This window comes from Delphinapterus leucas, chromosome 15, assembly GCF_059928025.1.
Source record: "Delphinapterus leucas isolate spDelLeu-1000000601 "Yukka" chromosome 15, BTC_Dleu_Yukka2, whole genome shotgun sequence".
Lineage (NCBI taxonomy): Eukaryota > Metazoa > Chordata > Mammalia > Artiodactyla > Monodontidae > Delphinapterus > Delphinapterus leucas.
In genome coordinates, this window is record NC_143143.1 from 84,542,674 (window position 1) to 84,557,117 (window position 14,444).

Sequence of the window (14,444 nt, forward strand, 5' to 3'; positions counted from 1 at the left end):
GGCCCTGAAGCAGCAGGACCCAGGGCTGAAGGCCTCCCTCTATCCACATGATCTGATTTACTCCTTTGATTTCCTTGGTTTAAGTCTGATCATTTACAGCAGTCTGATTTCCTTGATGCTTGTCCTAACCTCCTTGCAGGGACCCGTGCCCGTCTTCCTCACCCAGCACCAAGGGCAGTGCCTGACATCTAGAAGGAGCCCAGTGATTGCTGAAAACATGGAGGAACTCTACTGGGATTTTGGTCTGCTTTTCTCTCTTTTGGCCTTTAAACAGATGGAAATCGTAGCTTTTCTGCTCGAGCAGCTTGCTCTTGGAAGCTGAGCAGCGTGACCCTGGGCTTCCCTGCAATCTGGGAAGGATGAACAAAACCCATCAGTTCCACCGTGGGCCATGGTCATGTGGTCATCATTGTCTCAACCCAAGACCCACTTGGCTCACTGCGGACTCACCGTGGGACTCCAGGGCTCCCGGCCTCTCTTTGCTCATCTGTACGATGGGGGTGGGATGGGAGCATCTGCATTCCCTCCTCTCAGAGCTTGAAGCCACACGGCCTGGGGTGGCATCTCAGCTTTGCCTCTTATGAGCTGTAGAACCTTGGGAAAATCATTTAATGTCTTTGTGTCTCAGTTTCCTCTTTTGCAAATGGCATTAAAATAGTTCCTGCCCCTTTGAAAAGATACATGCACCCCAGTGTTCATAGCAGCACTATTTACAATAGCCAAGATATGGAAGCAATCTAAGTGTCCATCAACAGATGAATGGGTAAAAAAGATGTGGTACATATATACAAAGGAGTATTACTCAGCCATAAAAAGGAATGAAATGTTGCCATTTTGACATTTGATTGAATAACCAGGGGTCGGGAATCTTGTGGAGGATATCTCTTTTGAATTCTGCCTTCCACAATCATCCAGAAAGTAAGTGGTGGGGCAGGATTCAAGCTCTGGTCTGTGAACCCAGAACCCATTCTGCCTTCTGCCACGCAGCTTGTCCCTGCCCTCTTGAGTTCATGCTGAGCCTATAACTAACCTTTGCGGTAGATACTGTAGCTCCCTCTGGGTATAGGTCCCCAAACTCCCCCCTTTTTTGGGCTTCCATCCTAATAGGTGTTTGGCTTATTCTAGGATGAAACGTTGGAATTTGGCCACACGCTTTTCTTCCCCAGCAGACTCCACACTCCCAGAGGGCAACATGGCACAGCCTGTAGGTTGTCCTATATCATGTTTCCTTTGTTCCTCATGGTAATTGATTCCCCAGTTTTTACCAGAATACCTGGTCATCCAGAATAAAGATAAAACATTTCATGTTCTCTTGCAGCTATATATGGCCCTATGGCTAAATTCTGGTCAAAGAGCTGTGGAGGGCACGAGTTATATGCTATTCAAGTCAAGCCCTTACAGGGAAGGAGTGTGTCTGCCTCCCATCCCTTTGTCCACCCAGAAAGGAGGTGGTGCACCATTTTGGGTCGCGTGGACAGGGTGAATGCGAGGGAAGCAGACCAACCAGTTAGAAGCAGCCTGGCTCTTTGCCTCTGGATCTGCCATCCATCTCTGCACTGCCTGTGTCAGGACTGTTACATAGCAGAAAAATAAACATTCATGTTGCTAAAGCCACTGTTATTTTGGGTCTCTATTACAAAAGTGAAAACTTTTATCCCAAGGCCGCCATATCCAGATTGTTGACATGTCATATATTTTAATATGCCTTTGAGATGCTCTCAATAAACACTTTTTGGGGAGTGAATCAATGAAGCATAGCTGTCAAGATACAAACATCTTGCATCTCCACGACGTTTTTCTATTATGTGCGATAAACCCCTCTTCGTTTCTGTCCACTGCTGAAGTTGGGATGAAGAAGTGAGAGGGCAGAGATGTTACTTGACGTCTCTGGGTCCCAAGAGATGGTCAACCCCAAACTTGGCCTTTTCAGGTTCTCTTGGTGGCTCAAACTTTATGGGGATATCAAAGCTGGGGTACTAATGTGCTCTCCATCCACTGGAAGTTTCCGGTAGCTCCCTAGCAGTTAAGCGGATGCAGGGCAGGGATCCTTGTGTTGAGAGGAGGCTGTGAAGGAAAGAGCCCAACTGCAGTTTTCAATCTTTGGTTTTTGGCAGCATCACTGACATGGCCCCGTCCTGTCAGAATCTCCAGGTGGGGGAGCAGTGCCAAAGGAGCATTTACAGGGGCCCAGTGCTGGGTGGAGGACCGGGCCGTGCCCACAGGTTCCCTTGGCCACAGCTGAGTTATCCTCTGACCCTGCATGGAGCCCCAAGCCTTTGGTTTTAGTGCCTGCCTCATCTCTGCACCCCTCTACCTCCAAGAGCCAGGCCCCTCCCTCCCAGGCCTCCCCAAAGGATGTCACTAACACACACTGGGCTTCACCCATTGGTCACCTGCTTTCAGAAATGCATTATGTTCAAATTCCCAAGCACCAGGTGTCAAGTGTGTTATCAGTTACTCAATGGACTTAACTGTAGGGTTAGTGCTGAGCTGAGACACGGTAAAGTATTTAAGGACGCATTACGTGCATTATCTTACAACTGTGATTAACACCGATTTTGGAGCATTTTGGAAGACTAATTAAATGATTGAAAACCACATTCTGGCATTGCAACAAAAGCATTTGTGGAAATTAGGTGTAATTCAACCACCTCATTATACAATTAGTTGCTTAATTCTGTCTACAGGCATTTGAGGTCATAGTTAGGACGAAATGGTGGTTTCTAGTGCATGGCTGGGCTTTAGAACAGGTCTCTCCGCTTTTTTTTTTTTTTTTTTTTTGCGGTACGCGGGCCTCTCACTGCTGTGGCCCCTCCCGTTGCGGAGCACAGGCTCCGGACGCGCAGGCTCAGCGGCCATGGCTCACGGGCCCAGCCGCTCCGCGGCATGTAGGATCTTCCCGGACCAGGGCACGAACCCGCGTCCCCTGCATCGGCAGGTGGACTCTTAACCACTGCGCCACCAGGGAAGCCCTCTCTCCGCTTTTTAGGGTGCTGTCTTCTGCCCCCTGTTCCCCCCTTCCATACTTCTCCAGTCTTACTGGCTTTCTCCCTGTCTCCCAGTCACCATGCTTCTCTGCACCCTACTGCATTTGTGCTTGCTCTTTTGCCCTGCCTGTGTGGTCACCATTACTGCCGTTCATCACGTCTTTTTGGTTCTTCTTAGAAGCACATGGTAGATTGTGCTCCTCTCCCCACCCCCTGGAAGTTAGGCAGCCCTAGTAACTTGCTTTCACAACGTGGGCAGAGAAACATGTGTCGTTTCTGGGCAGAAGCTTGCAGAACCTGCACAGAATTTACCCCTTTCCTTTCCCTTTGCCATGGCAACTGGAGATTTTCCAGACAGCACTTTCTCCATCAACCTTGGGTCTTGAAGTGAGAAAGATATATTGCAGCCTACCTGCTTATGGACACCAAGTATAAATTAGAAACAAATCTTTATTATTATTTTTTTACATCACTGAGAGTTGGAGGTTGTATTATTTTTTTATCATCTTTATTGGAGTATAATTGCTTTCCATTGTTGTTAGTTTCTGCTGTATAACAAAGTGAATCAGCTATACGTATACATATATCCCCATATCCCCTCCCTCTTGCGTCTGCCTCCCACCCTCCCTATCCCACCCCTCTAGGTGGTCACAAAGCACCGAGCTGATCTCCCTGTGCTATGCGGCTGCTTCCCACTAGCTATCTACTTTACATTTGGTAGTGTAGATATGTCCATGCCACTCTTTTTCTGAGCATAATCGAACTTCTCCTGCAGATACAGTGGGGGAGATTTCCCCTGATTTTCCTTTGGCCGATGCCTTCTTATTTTTCAGACTCTTCTCGATATCCTGTTCTCAGAATGGTTTGCTTTGTTCACCTCCTCCCAGACAATCTTTTTTTTTTTTTTTTTTTTTTGCGGTACGCGGGCCTCTCACTGTTGTGGCCTCTCCCGTTGCAGAGCACAGGCTCCGGACGCTCAGGCTCAGCGGCCATGGCTCACGGGCCCAGCCGCTCCATGGCATGTGGGATCTTCCCGGACCGGGGCACGAACCCGCGCCCCCTGCATCGGCAGGCGGACTCTCAACCACTGCGCCACCAGGGAAGCCCCCCTCCCAGACAATCTTGATCATATGTCTCTGCTTGATTTTCTTCATAACATGTATGGCCACCTGACATTATTTTATTTGTCCACTTATTGCATTCCATTATTTGGAAGATGGACATTTTTTTACGTTTGTACTGCTGAAATCATGATGTATCTTACAGTCCGTGATGTGTTACGAAGGCCGTGATATAGTTGAGTTGCCCGTGTGTGTGTGAACATCAAAATGACCAGCACCCAAATCTGAAGTTCCCTTCTAAAGTGAACACATGTAACTAACATGCAACTGACCAAGGACAGCATGCTGGAAGGAGATCTTGTATTGTCTAGGAAGCTTCCTTTAACCTCTATGCATGTCATGGTTATAGGGATGGAGGACTGGAGGACTTGAGCAAATCATACACGTTTAGCAACATTGCTGAAATGGGAACCAAAGCAGAAAAACCGTATATAATTCTAAAGTCCGCTTCAGAGTCCAGCACTCACGACTTTTAATCCTTTTATGGGTTCTTTAAAGAAATGCCACACCATCAGTGCTATGGATGAACACACAGAGTATGAGTGTGGAAAAAAACCCAGTCATTGATGAGTCTGAGCTGAAAAGTGATTCAGAAGATTTGGACTCGGTATAAAGAAGTTTGAGGAATAACAACCAATTTATTTCACTTGTATTTTCATTTTTATGTATGCACAATAGTAATATGTGATTAAAATCTGTCTAATTAAGTATCAAAGAATTCTTTCAATAAGTAAAATTAAAAAGTCTAAGTGATAAGAAAGCAGTGTGTCATGGTTTAATTGGCAGTGTATTTTTCTTTCATAGCAGAACAAAAAATAATGGTGCCTCTTGCAGTTGTGTGTCTTAAAGTTGATGAAATGTGGTGTTTCTGTGAGGCTGCTCTTATCCCAAAGACATCTTCTGTATCATTCAATTCAGTTTCACCTGAGTTTAAGCAAGGTCTCTGGCCATTTAGAAAGTTGGCTCATTTGGACTTAGAGGCACTGTGATTTAAAATTTGACCACCTCTGAACTGGAGAAGGGCTAGAGTTTTGCTTCTGTTGTCCACTGGGTGTCTAAGGCTTGGATGCCTACAGGTTCTGCCCCTGGGTGGGACTAGGACCCTCAGGACCAGAGGAACATCCATCCCTAGACCTTGGGCATGTCTTGTGCCACCATCACCATTTTTCTACTGAATTCATGAATCACCTGTACTGTTATTTAATTCAAAATTTTCTCTTTGGAAAACTTTTCAATAATTATAGACTCATAAATAGTAGAGAGAGGTCCTTCACCCTGTTTCATTGGTAACATCTTAATAACTATGGTAAATATCAGAAGTGGGAAACTGACATGGGTACAATACAATTAATTATGCTGCAGACCTTACTCAGATTTCACCCGTTTTTGCATGCACTCATTTGTGTGTGTGTGTGTGTGTGTGTGTGTACAGGTCTATGCAGTTTTATCACGTGTGGACACTGTTAAGATACAGAACTGTCAGTCACCATGAAAGTGGCCCCTTTGTGGCCTCACCGCACTCTCCATCCTTAAGCCCTGGCAACCACTAATCTGTTCTCCCATCTCTATAATTTTGTCATTTTAAATTGAATCATACGGGATGTACAATTGTTTATTTTTTCCATTCTCAGCAAAATGCCCTTGACATTCATCCAAGTTGTTGAGCGTATTAAGTCTTTTTTTTTTTATTGCTTAATTGTATCCCATGGTGCAGATACACAGCAGTTTATATAAGCACTTACCTGTTGAAGGACATTTGGGCTGTTTCCAGTTATTGGCTATTACAAATAAAGCACCTATAAACATACATGTACAGGTTTGTATGTGAAGATAACATTTCACTTCTCTGGGAGAAATGTCCCGAAGTGCAGTTGCTGAACTGCCTAATAAGTGCGTGTTTAATTTCATAAGAAACTGCGAAGCCATTTTTCAGAGTGACTGTCCCGTTTTTCACTCATACCAGCCACCGGTGGGTGATCTAGTTTATCCACATCTGGGCCAGGATTGATATTGTTGGTATTTTTTATCTTAGCCATTCTGACAGGTGTGTGGTGATATCTCATCATGGTTTTAGTTCTCATCCCCTAGTGGCTGATCCGTTGAGCATCTTCTCATGTACTTCCTGGTCGTCTGGTGATCCACTTGGTGGAGTGTCTCTTCATGTCTGCTGCTCATTTTCTAATTGGATTATTATTATTTTTTCACTGTTGAGTTCTGAGAATTCTTTATATATTCCAAATGCTAGTCTTTTGCCAGATACGTGGTTTGCAAATATTTTCTTTCCGTTTTTAAAAAATATAGACTTCATTTGGTGGGGGGGGGCAGTTTTAGGTTCCTGTCAAAAGTGTGCAGAGGGTCCAGGAGAGCACCCATATGTCCCCTGTCCCCATAGGTGCACAGGCTCCCCTGCCATCAACATCCCCCATCAGATGTTACATTTGTTACAGCTGGTAAACCTACGCCGATGCATCATTATAGCTCGAAGACTCCAGTTTTCATCAGTGTTCGTTCTTGGTACTGTACCGTCTATGAATTTGGAAAAATGTATAAAGACGTGTATCCATTATTATAATATCATACACGCCCTAAAAACCCTCTGTGTTCTGCCTATTCATCCCTCCCTCTTCCCCTCTAACTCTTTGCAACCACTAATCTTTTTTTTTTTACTGTTTCTATAGTTTTCCTTTTTCCAGAATGTCACCTAGGTTTTCTCCTATGTTATCTTCTAAGAGTTTTATAACTTTGTCTTTTGCACTTAGGTCTGTGATCCATTTGAGTTAATTTTTGTGAAGAGTCTAATGTTTGTGTCTAGATTCATTTTTTCGGCATGTGGATGTCCAGTTGTTCCAGTACCAGCTGTTCAGTAAAGCTTGTTTTTCATCCTCTTAACAGCATCTTTTTTTTTTTTTTTTTTGCGGTACGCGGGCCTCTCACTGCTGTGGCCCCTCCCGTTGCGGAGCACAGGCTCCGGACGCGCAGGCTCAGCGGCCATGGCTCACGGGCCCAGCCGCTCCACGACATGTGGGATCTTCCTGGACTGGGGCACGAACCCGTGTCCCCTGCATCGGCAGGCGGACTCTCAACCACTGTGCCACCAGGGAAGCCCTTAACAGCGTCTTTTGCAGAGGAAAAGATTTAATTTTAATAAAGTCTAATTTCACTGGCTTTTTTCTCTTGTGGATTGTAATTTTGGTGTCATGTCTAAGAACTCTTTGCCTTAACTTTAGGTCCCAAAGTTTTTCTGTCATGTTTTCTTCTAAAAGTTTTACAGTTTTACATCTTACATTTAACTATTCAATCCATTTCCAGTTACTTTTTGTATAAAGTATGAGGTTTAGCATAGATTTTTCTTTTTTTTTTCTTTTTTTTGCCTGAGACATCCAATTGCTCCAACATCGTTTGTTGGAAAGACTATCCTTCCTCCATTAAATTGCTTTTGCGCCTTGTCAACATCAGTCAAGCATATATGTGTGGCTCTGTTTCTGGTCCTTTATTCAGTTTTATTGATCTATGTGTTTATCTCCATCAGTACCACACTCTCTTGATAACCGTGGCTATCGAGTAAGTCTTAAAATTAGATAATGTGATTCCTCCAAATTTATTCTTTTTCAAACCGTTTTGGCTCTTCTAGTTTGTTTGGATTTCCATATAAGTCTTAGAATAAAATTGTTATTTTATTTAAATTGGCTATTAAAATGTATTTAAAAGGGATACACGTGAGTTGGATCTGTTGGCTAGAGCTGTACTAAGTGCATTTAAATAAAAATATAACTACTACAATTACAAAAAATCACTGTAGACCGTGTGAAACGATCTCATGAACCATCAGAGTGGCCTGGACCCTTATCTCCTGGCACCTGTGTATTGGGAAAGGGGCTCTCCCGGGAATGCTGGCAGCGCTCCTTGGGGAAATACACGTGACCTTGCCTCCTCATCTGGGGCTGGCTCAGTGGTGGCCTGACTTCACAGGAGTCGTCCATGGGATGGCTCGAAGCTTACAAATTGACCCAGAGGGCAAGCTCTGCGCAACTGCAAGGCCCTATATGGACCAAGTGAACCAATTCGATCCTCGCTTGGCACATCTGAGTGTCAGACGAAGAATCAGGGGTTGGCACTGGGAATGGGGTGGAGCAGACACACGAGGGAGCGAAGCACTCAGAAAGCAGCAGCAGCCACTCACCTGAAGAGTAGCTGATCCCCTGAGGTGGGACACACCTGAGCGGGGAGCCCTGAACCTCCTCTGGCCTGGCCTCGCCAGGAAGGTAGGGGAGCTAGACCACCAGGCACACGAGCGCTGTCCTAGGTCCTGAACAGCCTCTTCCCTCCGAGAGACCTCAAGACTGTGCTGGGACGGTTGGGGTCCTCTTCACATTTGAGGCAGTGCTTCCAAAGTTTGGGTTCACAGCAATTGTGGGGTCAGGTGGCACAGGATCTGGTGTTGAATAATGATGCATAGAGGAAGGGAAGTCTGCTCCCTTTCCAACCATCTCAGCCTGGATAAGTAGGTCCCTAACGCTGGTCCCTCCAGCCCCTTTTAACAAAGAGAGCTGGCCTGGGCTTTAGAGCTTTCATAGAGCCGTACTCTCCAGCCAGAGTTTCATAACATTGTTCTCTTTTCACTGTGGGTTTTTTGTTTTTAATTTAAGTCTAGTTGATTTACAATGTTGAGTGAATTACTGCTGTACAACGAAGTGATTCAGTTATACGTGTGTGTGTGTGTGTATATATATATATATATTCTTTTTAAATATATATTCTTTTCCATTATGGTTTATCATAGGATATTGAATATAGTTCTCTGTGCTGTACAGTAGGACCTTGTTGTTTATCCTTCATTGTGGTTTTTGATAGTTATTTGCTCACATTTTTTCCCTCTCTTCCAATAGTGCTGAGAATAAGTAGAGGTTCAAATTCTCATCAAATGAACAATTGAATGAATTGGATTTTTTCATGATTCTTTGATTTTTTTGGGTCTTTTTTACCTCAACTGACTATGCACCCCGTGAAAGCAGAGACCATGCTTCTTGATTTTCCTCCACCGTTTTGCTCCTAGGGCCAAACAAAGTGCTGGCACAGGGAAGTTCTCAGGTACATGGCTGTTGCCTGTCCTGGTTAGTGAACGGGTCTGTGGATGGGGAAGGCACAGGGGCATCCAGACTCTCAGGCTGGCCTTACTCTGTCTTGGCCCCTGGAGGAAGATGATGTAATTGGCGAGTGTGGGTCCTGTGTGGTGTCCATGTCAGAAACTTGGCTGGTTGTTTTTTCTTCGAAAGCCTCTTTGCGAGGGCGCTGGTGTTGACCCAGACTCTGCCCCACCGCCCCGCCTGCCCCCCATCCTCCCTTCCTTCTCTCTTGGGCCTGGCCTGACCCTCATTCCATCCACGGCAGGCCTGGCCCTACCTGCCTCTCCCAGGCTCCCACCCACCTGTACATTTCCATCGTCCAGGAGAATCTGTTTCCAGGGCCCAGACTCTGAGTCCTGTCCTGGGAGTCCTACCGGAATTGGGGTGCAGAGTGAGACACGGCCAGCTTTCCTTCCTCGAGGCTGGTCAGTCCGCTGGAACATGCACCTGAACTTGAATTTCATTTTCCCTTTTTGTTGGTCTCCAATAATTTGCTGTGTGCTGGGGATCGAATTGCAAGCCTGGCCCAAGATTTCTTTAAAAAAAAAAAAAAACCCCAGCCAGGCCAGATGCATTAGTGTTGCCAGCACGACCATTACCCTCCTTCAGAGAAAGGTCAACAAATAATTTCAGCTTTGTTTAAAGCCTCTTTAATGGATTCTGTAAAATGCTCTAATTACCAAAGATTATCCGTCGAAGTGCTTGCAAGCTTTTTAAAGCTTTTCTACGCCCATTTCACTTTGTTTACACAGAGTTCAAGTTCTCTGATATACTTAAGCGAGAGGAGGCATTTCTTTTCTTCCCCTTTCTTATTTATTTATCTTTCAAATCATGTAATTTGGAGTGTTTATAAAGCAGGCGGGCTTTCTCTCCTCTTGGTCTGAAACAGAGGGCTCTTACACTACTTTCCATCTGTTTCCATCTTACCACCCAATCAGAGAAGAAATGCCATCTAAATGATAAGGATGTCTCTTTCTTACCAAATATAACATAACTACCTCTTGGTTTATTCAGAATCCTCACGTGTATTGTCTCATTTGAGCCCCATTCAGGGGGCTGGAGGACTCACCCAGACTGGGTCCTCCACTCGTGCTGGGCTGTTGACATTTGGACTAGATCGTTCTCTGTCGTGGGCTCACCCTATCCATCATTGTAGGCTGTTTAATAGCATCGTTGGACTCTACCCACTGGATGCCAGTAGTACTGTCTCTAGTTGTGACAACCAAAACTGTCCCCAGATATTCCCAAATGTCCCTGGGGGGCAAGATCACCCTTTGGTCAAAAGAAGAGTTTTCAGATGAGGAGGCCAAGGCTTGCCCAAGGTCCCCATCGACAGTGAGCCGTAGAGCTGGAGTCTGTTGGCACTGATGAGCCACGGTACCCCCAATCCAGCAGAGTTCGCCATATTTTCCTCCCCTACCCCCTGTTCAATTCCCCTGCCTGTCCTCCTGTCATAGCCCTTTTTGACAATGTCTCTATTCACAAATTTCTCTCCTAGAGTTTATGTGGCCCACGCTTCTACTCTTCCGCCTCCTAAGTCTCATGCCCTCCGGGATCAGACATGTCATCTGATCTTCATAGCGCCCAGCAGAGGTCTGTGAGCAGGGCACCAGAAAACTCCTCCAGACTCTGCCCCCGTGGGGATCCAGCCGCAGGCTGCCCCTCATCCCTGGGCTGCAGAAGTGAGGAGGGGACCCACTGGGATGGGAGAGAATATGCCCCGACAGCCCCGCACAGCCCTGAAAAATTGTCTGCTTCCCTCAGGTTCCTCGTCCAGCCAGAATGACAGTCTCTTGTTCATTGGTAACCATCCAGGGCACCCATGTTAATAACAAGCTGAGAGTAACCTGAGATGGTGACCTCTGACCTGCCTGGTTCCCAGGATCTCTCCTCATTTGCCCTCTCTTGCTCTCTGGCTGAAAGAGTTGATTTGGGTCAGGCCACCACTGGGGGTGGGGGGCAGAGGGAGGCGGATATGAATGTGTGTGTGTGTGTGTGTGTGTGCGTGCCCGTGTGTGTGTGTTGTCATTGGTGGTGGTGGTGTTTGGGGAGATGGGACTCGTCTAAGGTTTACACGTTTTGGAAATGTTGTATTAAACAAAGGCAAATAGGATCCTTTATTGCAGGACTTCTCAGAGCTTTACCTTCGAACATGCTCTGTGACTATCTCAGAGCAACAGGATGCAACAGTTCTCGAAGTAATTTGGCCACAGGACAATTTTTTTCTTTTTTATGGAGTATCTCATGCCACTATTCACAGAGTATTCCTTGGGAAAAGTCTCACCAGATATGAAAGTGCACCTCATTCCCCTTCGCCGGCCAGTTCTAAGGTAGCTTTGAAACTAGGAGGGCTAAAGGTGGCCAGATAAGGACACCCAAATCCTCCTTGGGTGTGATGGGTCTCAGTGGCTGAATCTGGGCAAGACCCCGGAGAAGAGAAAATCCTTCTTAAATGTCTGGGCATGCCCAGCACCCTGGGGGTTGGTCTCGACGACCTGATGTACCTGTCCATGCTGGTGGCCCTAGGGGTGGATGGTGCGCCGGGAAGAGATGGGACCAGGAGGGCCTGCAGAGAGAGACGCCCACCTTCGCCCACCTCCTCCAAAACCTGAGAAGGGAGGTGCAAGGGAGAGAGCGCAGAAAGAGAAAGGAAAGCAGAAGTTTCCATTCGTACCGGATGGTTTTGTTTTTTTATCTGTTTGCAAATGTTCAGTGTGATGGTTTGAAACCCAGCCGTGTAGCTGCCGTCGCCCACACACAGAGCTGCAGTGGCGCTGAGCATCGGCTGGCAAGCTGCATCCCCAGCATCGGCCATTAAACCCGAGCCCACACCAGGGCAGACTGCAGCCCTACCCCCCCTGGGGCCCCCTGCCACCCCCATCGCCCCTGCACCCCGACACGCAGCACCCTCCACACACACAATTAACAAAAACTTCCAGCATTCCGTTTCCTCTAGAGAAGGCATAAAGAGAAGCAGAGATGGGACGAACAGGGAGAATACTCCTGCCTCATCGGAGCCACCGGTTTTCAGGAGAGCGCGGCAGCCTCCACCTGCCTGTGGACTGACCACTTCAAGGTGAGAGAGGTCTTTGTGATTTCTTTATGCACCTGGAGGTCTGGGAGGCAAGGCCAGATGAAGGGATCTTAATCATTGAGCCTTGTCTGCTGCCTCCTGAGTGATTCTCTCAGGCAAGCATGATGGACGCTTCCTTCCAAACACACGCAGTTTTCTCTGACACAAGCCCCCCACTCAGGTCCCCGTGAGACCTTTGGAACGAGGGGGCTTCTCAGGGCCCCACTTCACCTCTCAGCACAGCCTCCTGAGCCTGAGATGTAGACTAAGGTCTGACCCTGCCTTTGGCCTGACCTGTTGATTTCCAACTGAGGCTACTGACCTTCTTCCCTCGAGTGAGCACTGACCCCAAAGTGGGTCCTCTGGGACCCTATGGAATGGTTCTCCATCCAAGGGGCTTTGGGAAACCTGTCTCCCCAGTGGCCCCAAGCCCGGTAATCAGAAGCAATCAGACCCAGCTGTCCAGCTAATCTGTATGAAATAGGCTTCCTTCCCAGTAGAAATCAACAAAGTTTAAAATAGAACGGACTGTAATCGGAAACGAAGCTATAGAGTTCTGTGTGTGAGGCAACAGGCAGAAACATCCACATGGAAAATATTCAGGATAAATTACATCGCTCACCACCATGTGGGCCAGGAAAAGAAACGATTTCCTTGTTTATTATGCGTGTTTGTGGGTCGGAGGGGAGCCGAGCGGGGACATCTCCTCCGGAAGGTTTAAGCCTCTCTCGACCAGAAGGAGAGAAATGAAAAAAGAACGACAAAGATGGAGGGAAAGGAAAAAGGTCATAATGTACCTTATTGGAGAAGAGAAGCAGATAAAAGAGCTCCGAATTCTGTGCAGTCAGGGGATGAATCAGTTGGCATAGGTCTATTTTTAGTCTCCAAGATCTGCTGTTACATTTTGCCTGGCATTAATTAATGTCATAGGCGTGTTTCATCCACAGGTTCTGAAGGTCCTCAGTATGTCATTCAAACCGGGAGGTGTCGACCCTCATGTATGGGTGCTCTCGGGCCTTGGGGTCTGGTCTCCAGCACAAACATGTGTCCAGAATGTTCCGGTCTCTGACCTTGCCCTCTCCGGGTGTATCCGTTAATCTCCTGGCTCCAGCCCTTGGATGTCTGGCCCCTGGCCAAGGGAGAATTGCAATTGTTAGGCTTTGTTTTTCAAAAAGGAAAGGCTGTATGAAGCTGAAATTGGGGGAAAAAAAGATGTGGGATCATGGCTTGGAATAAAAAAAATGGCTTTGGGGGCAAATCTACCACCACAAAGAAGGACGGGGCTCCCTAATCTCCAAACTGGGCTGATGTTGACAAAGTATATTTCATAAACGGGGAGTATCTCCCAAAGTAGTTAAGACGAAGTGTAATATTTTAGTAGGAGCTCATTATGGAGCTGGGGTTGATCAGATGTTGGCTGAAATTGTGTGTGAGGCTAATTACCCTGAAAACGCCTATGCATATTTCAGAGCCCAGGCTGTAAATCGAAGAGCGGTTTAAATGCACGAGTTGTCACGAGCAGGGTGTCTCACTCTCCGAGGTGATAACAGGATAACAGCGGCTTGAACAAGAGGCAAGAATGAGAAACAGAGGGCCGAGTGGTAGTCAAACTGTTGAGACAACTGTCTTTGTACATTTGCAACAATTATTAGGTCAATAAGAAAGTGAGAATACATCCCGGCCCCTAATTAGAGGAGGCATTCCTTCTGCTCTCTTAAATTAGTTACAAGACAGGGACACGGACAACCCACTGAGGGGGCAGAGAGAGTCCCCAGGGCATGTGGCTGGCGTCTCCGTTGAGTGGAGAAATACAAAGTGTGTAGATGATCTCCGGTGGCCATTGGGACAGGCCATTTTCAGGTCGGCAAGAAGGATTACCATCACCGAATTTGGGAAGTTCTTAAGAAGGAAGGTCAGGACCACCGAGAGGGTGTGAGTAAGCAGGACACTGACCTTGGGTGTTTTGTCCAGAGACTGGCTTCTATCTTTCTATCCAGGCAGACGACTCAGGGATCCTGAACCCACCCATCTGAGCTGCATGTGTCTGGGTGAGCACACCAAGCTCCCTGAACACGGGCCCATCCCATCCTCTACCGGGACCTCCTTAGCATCCACAGTGGGATTTTTCTGGGCTGGGAAC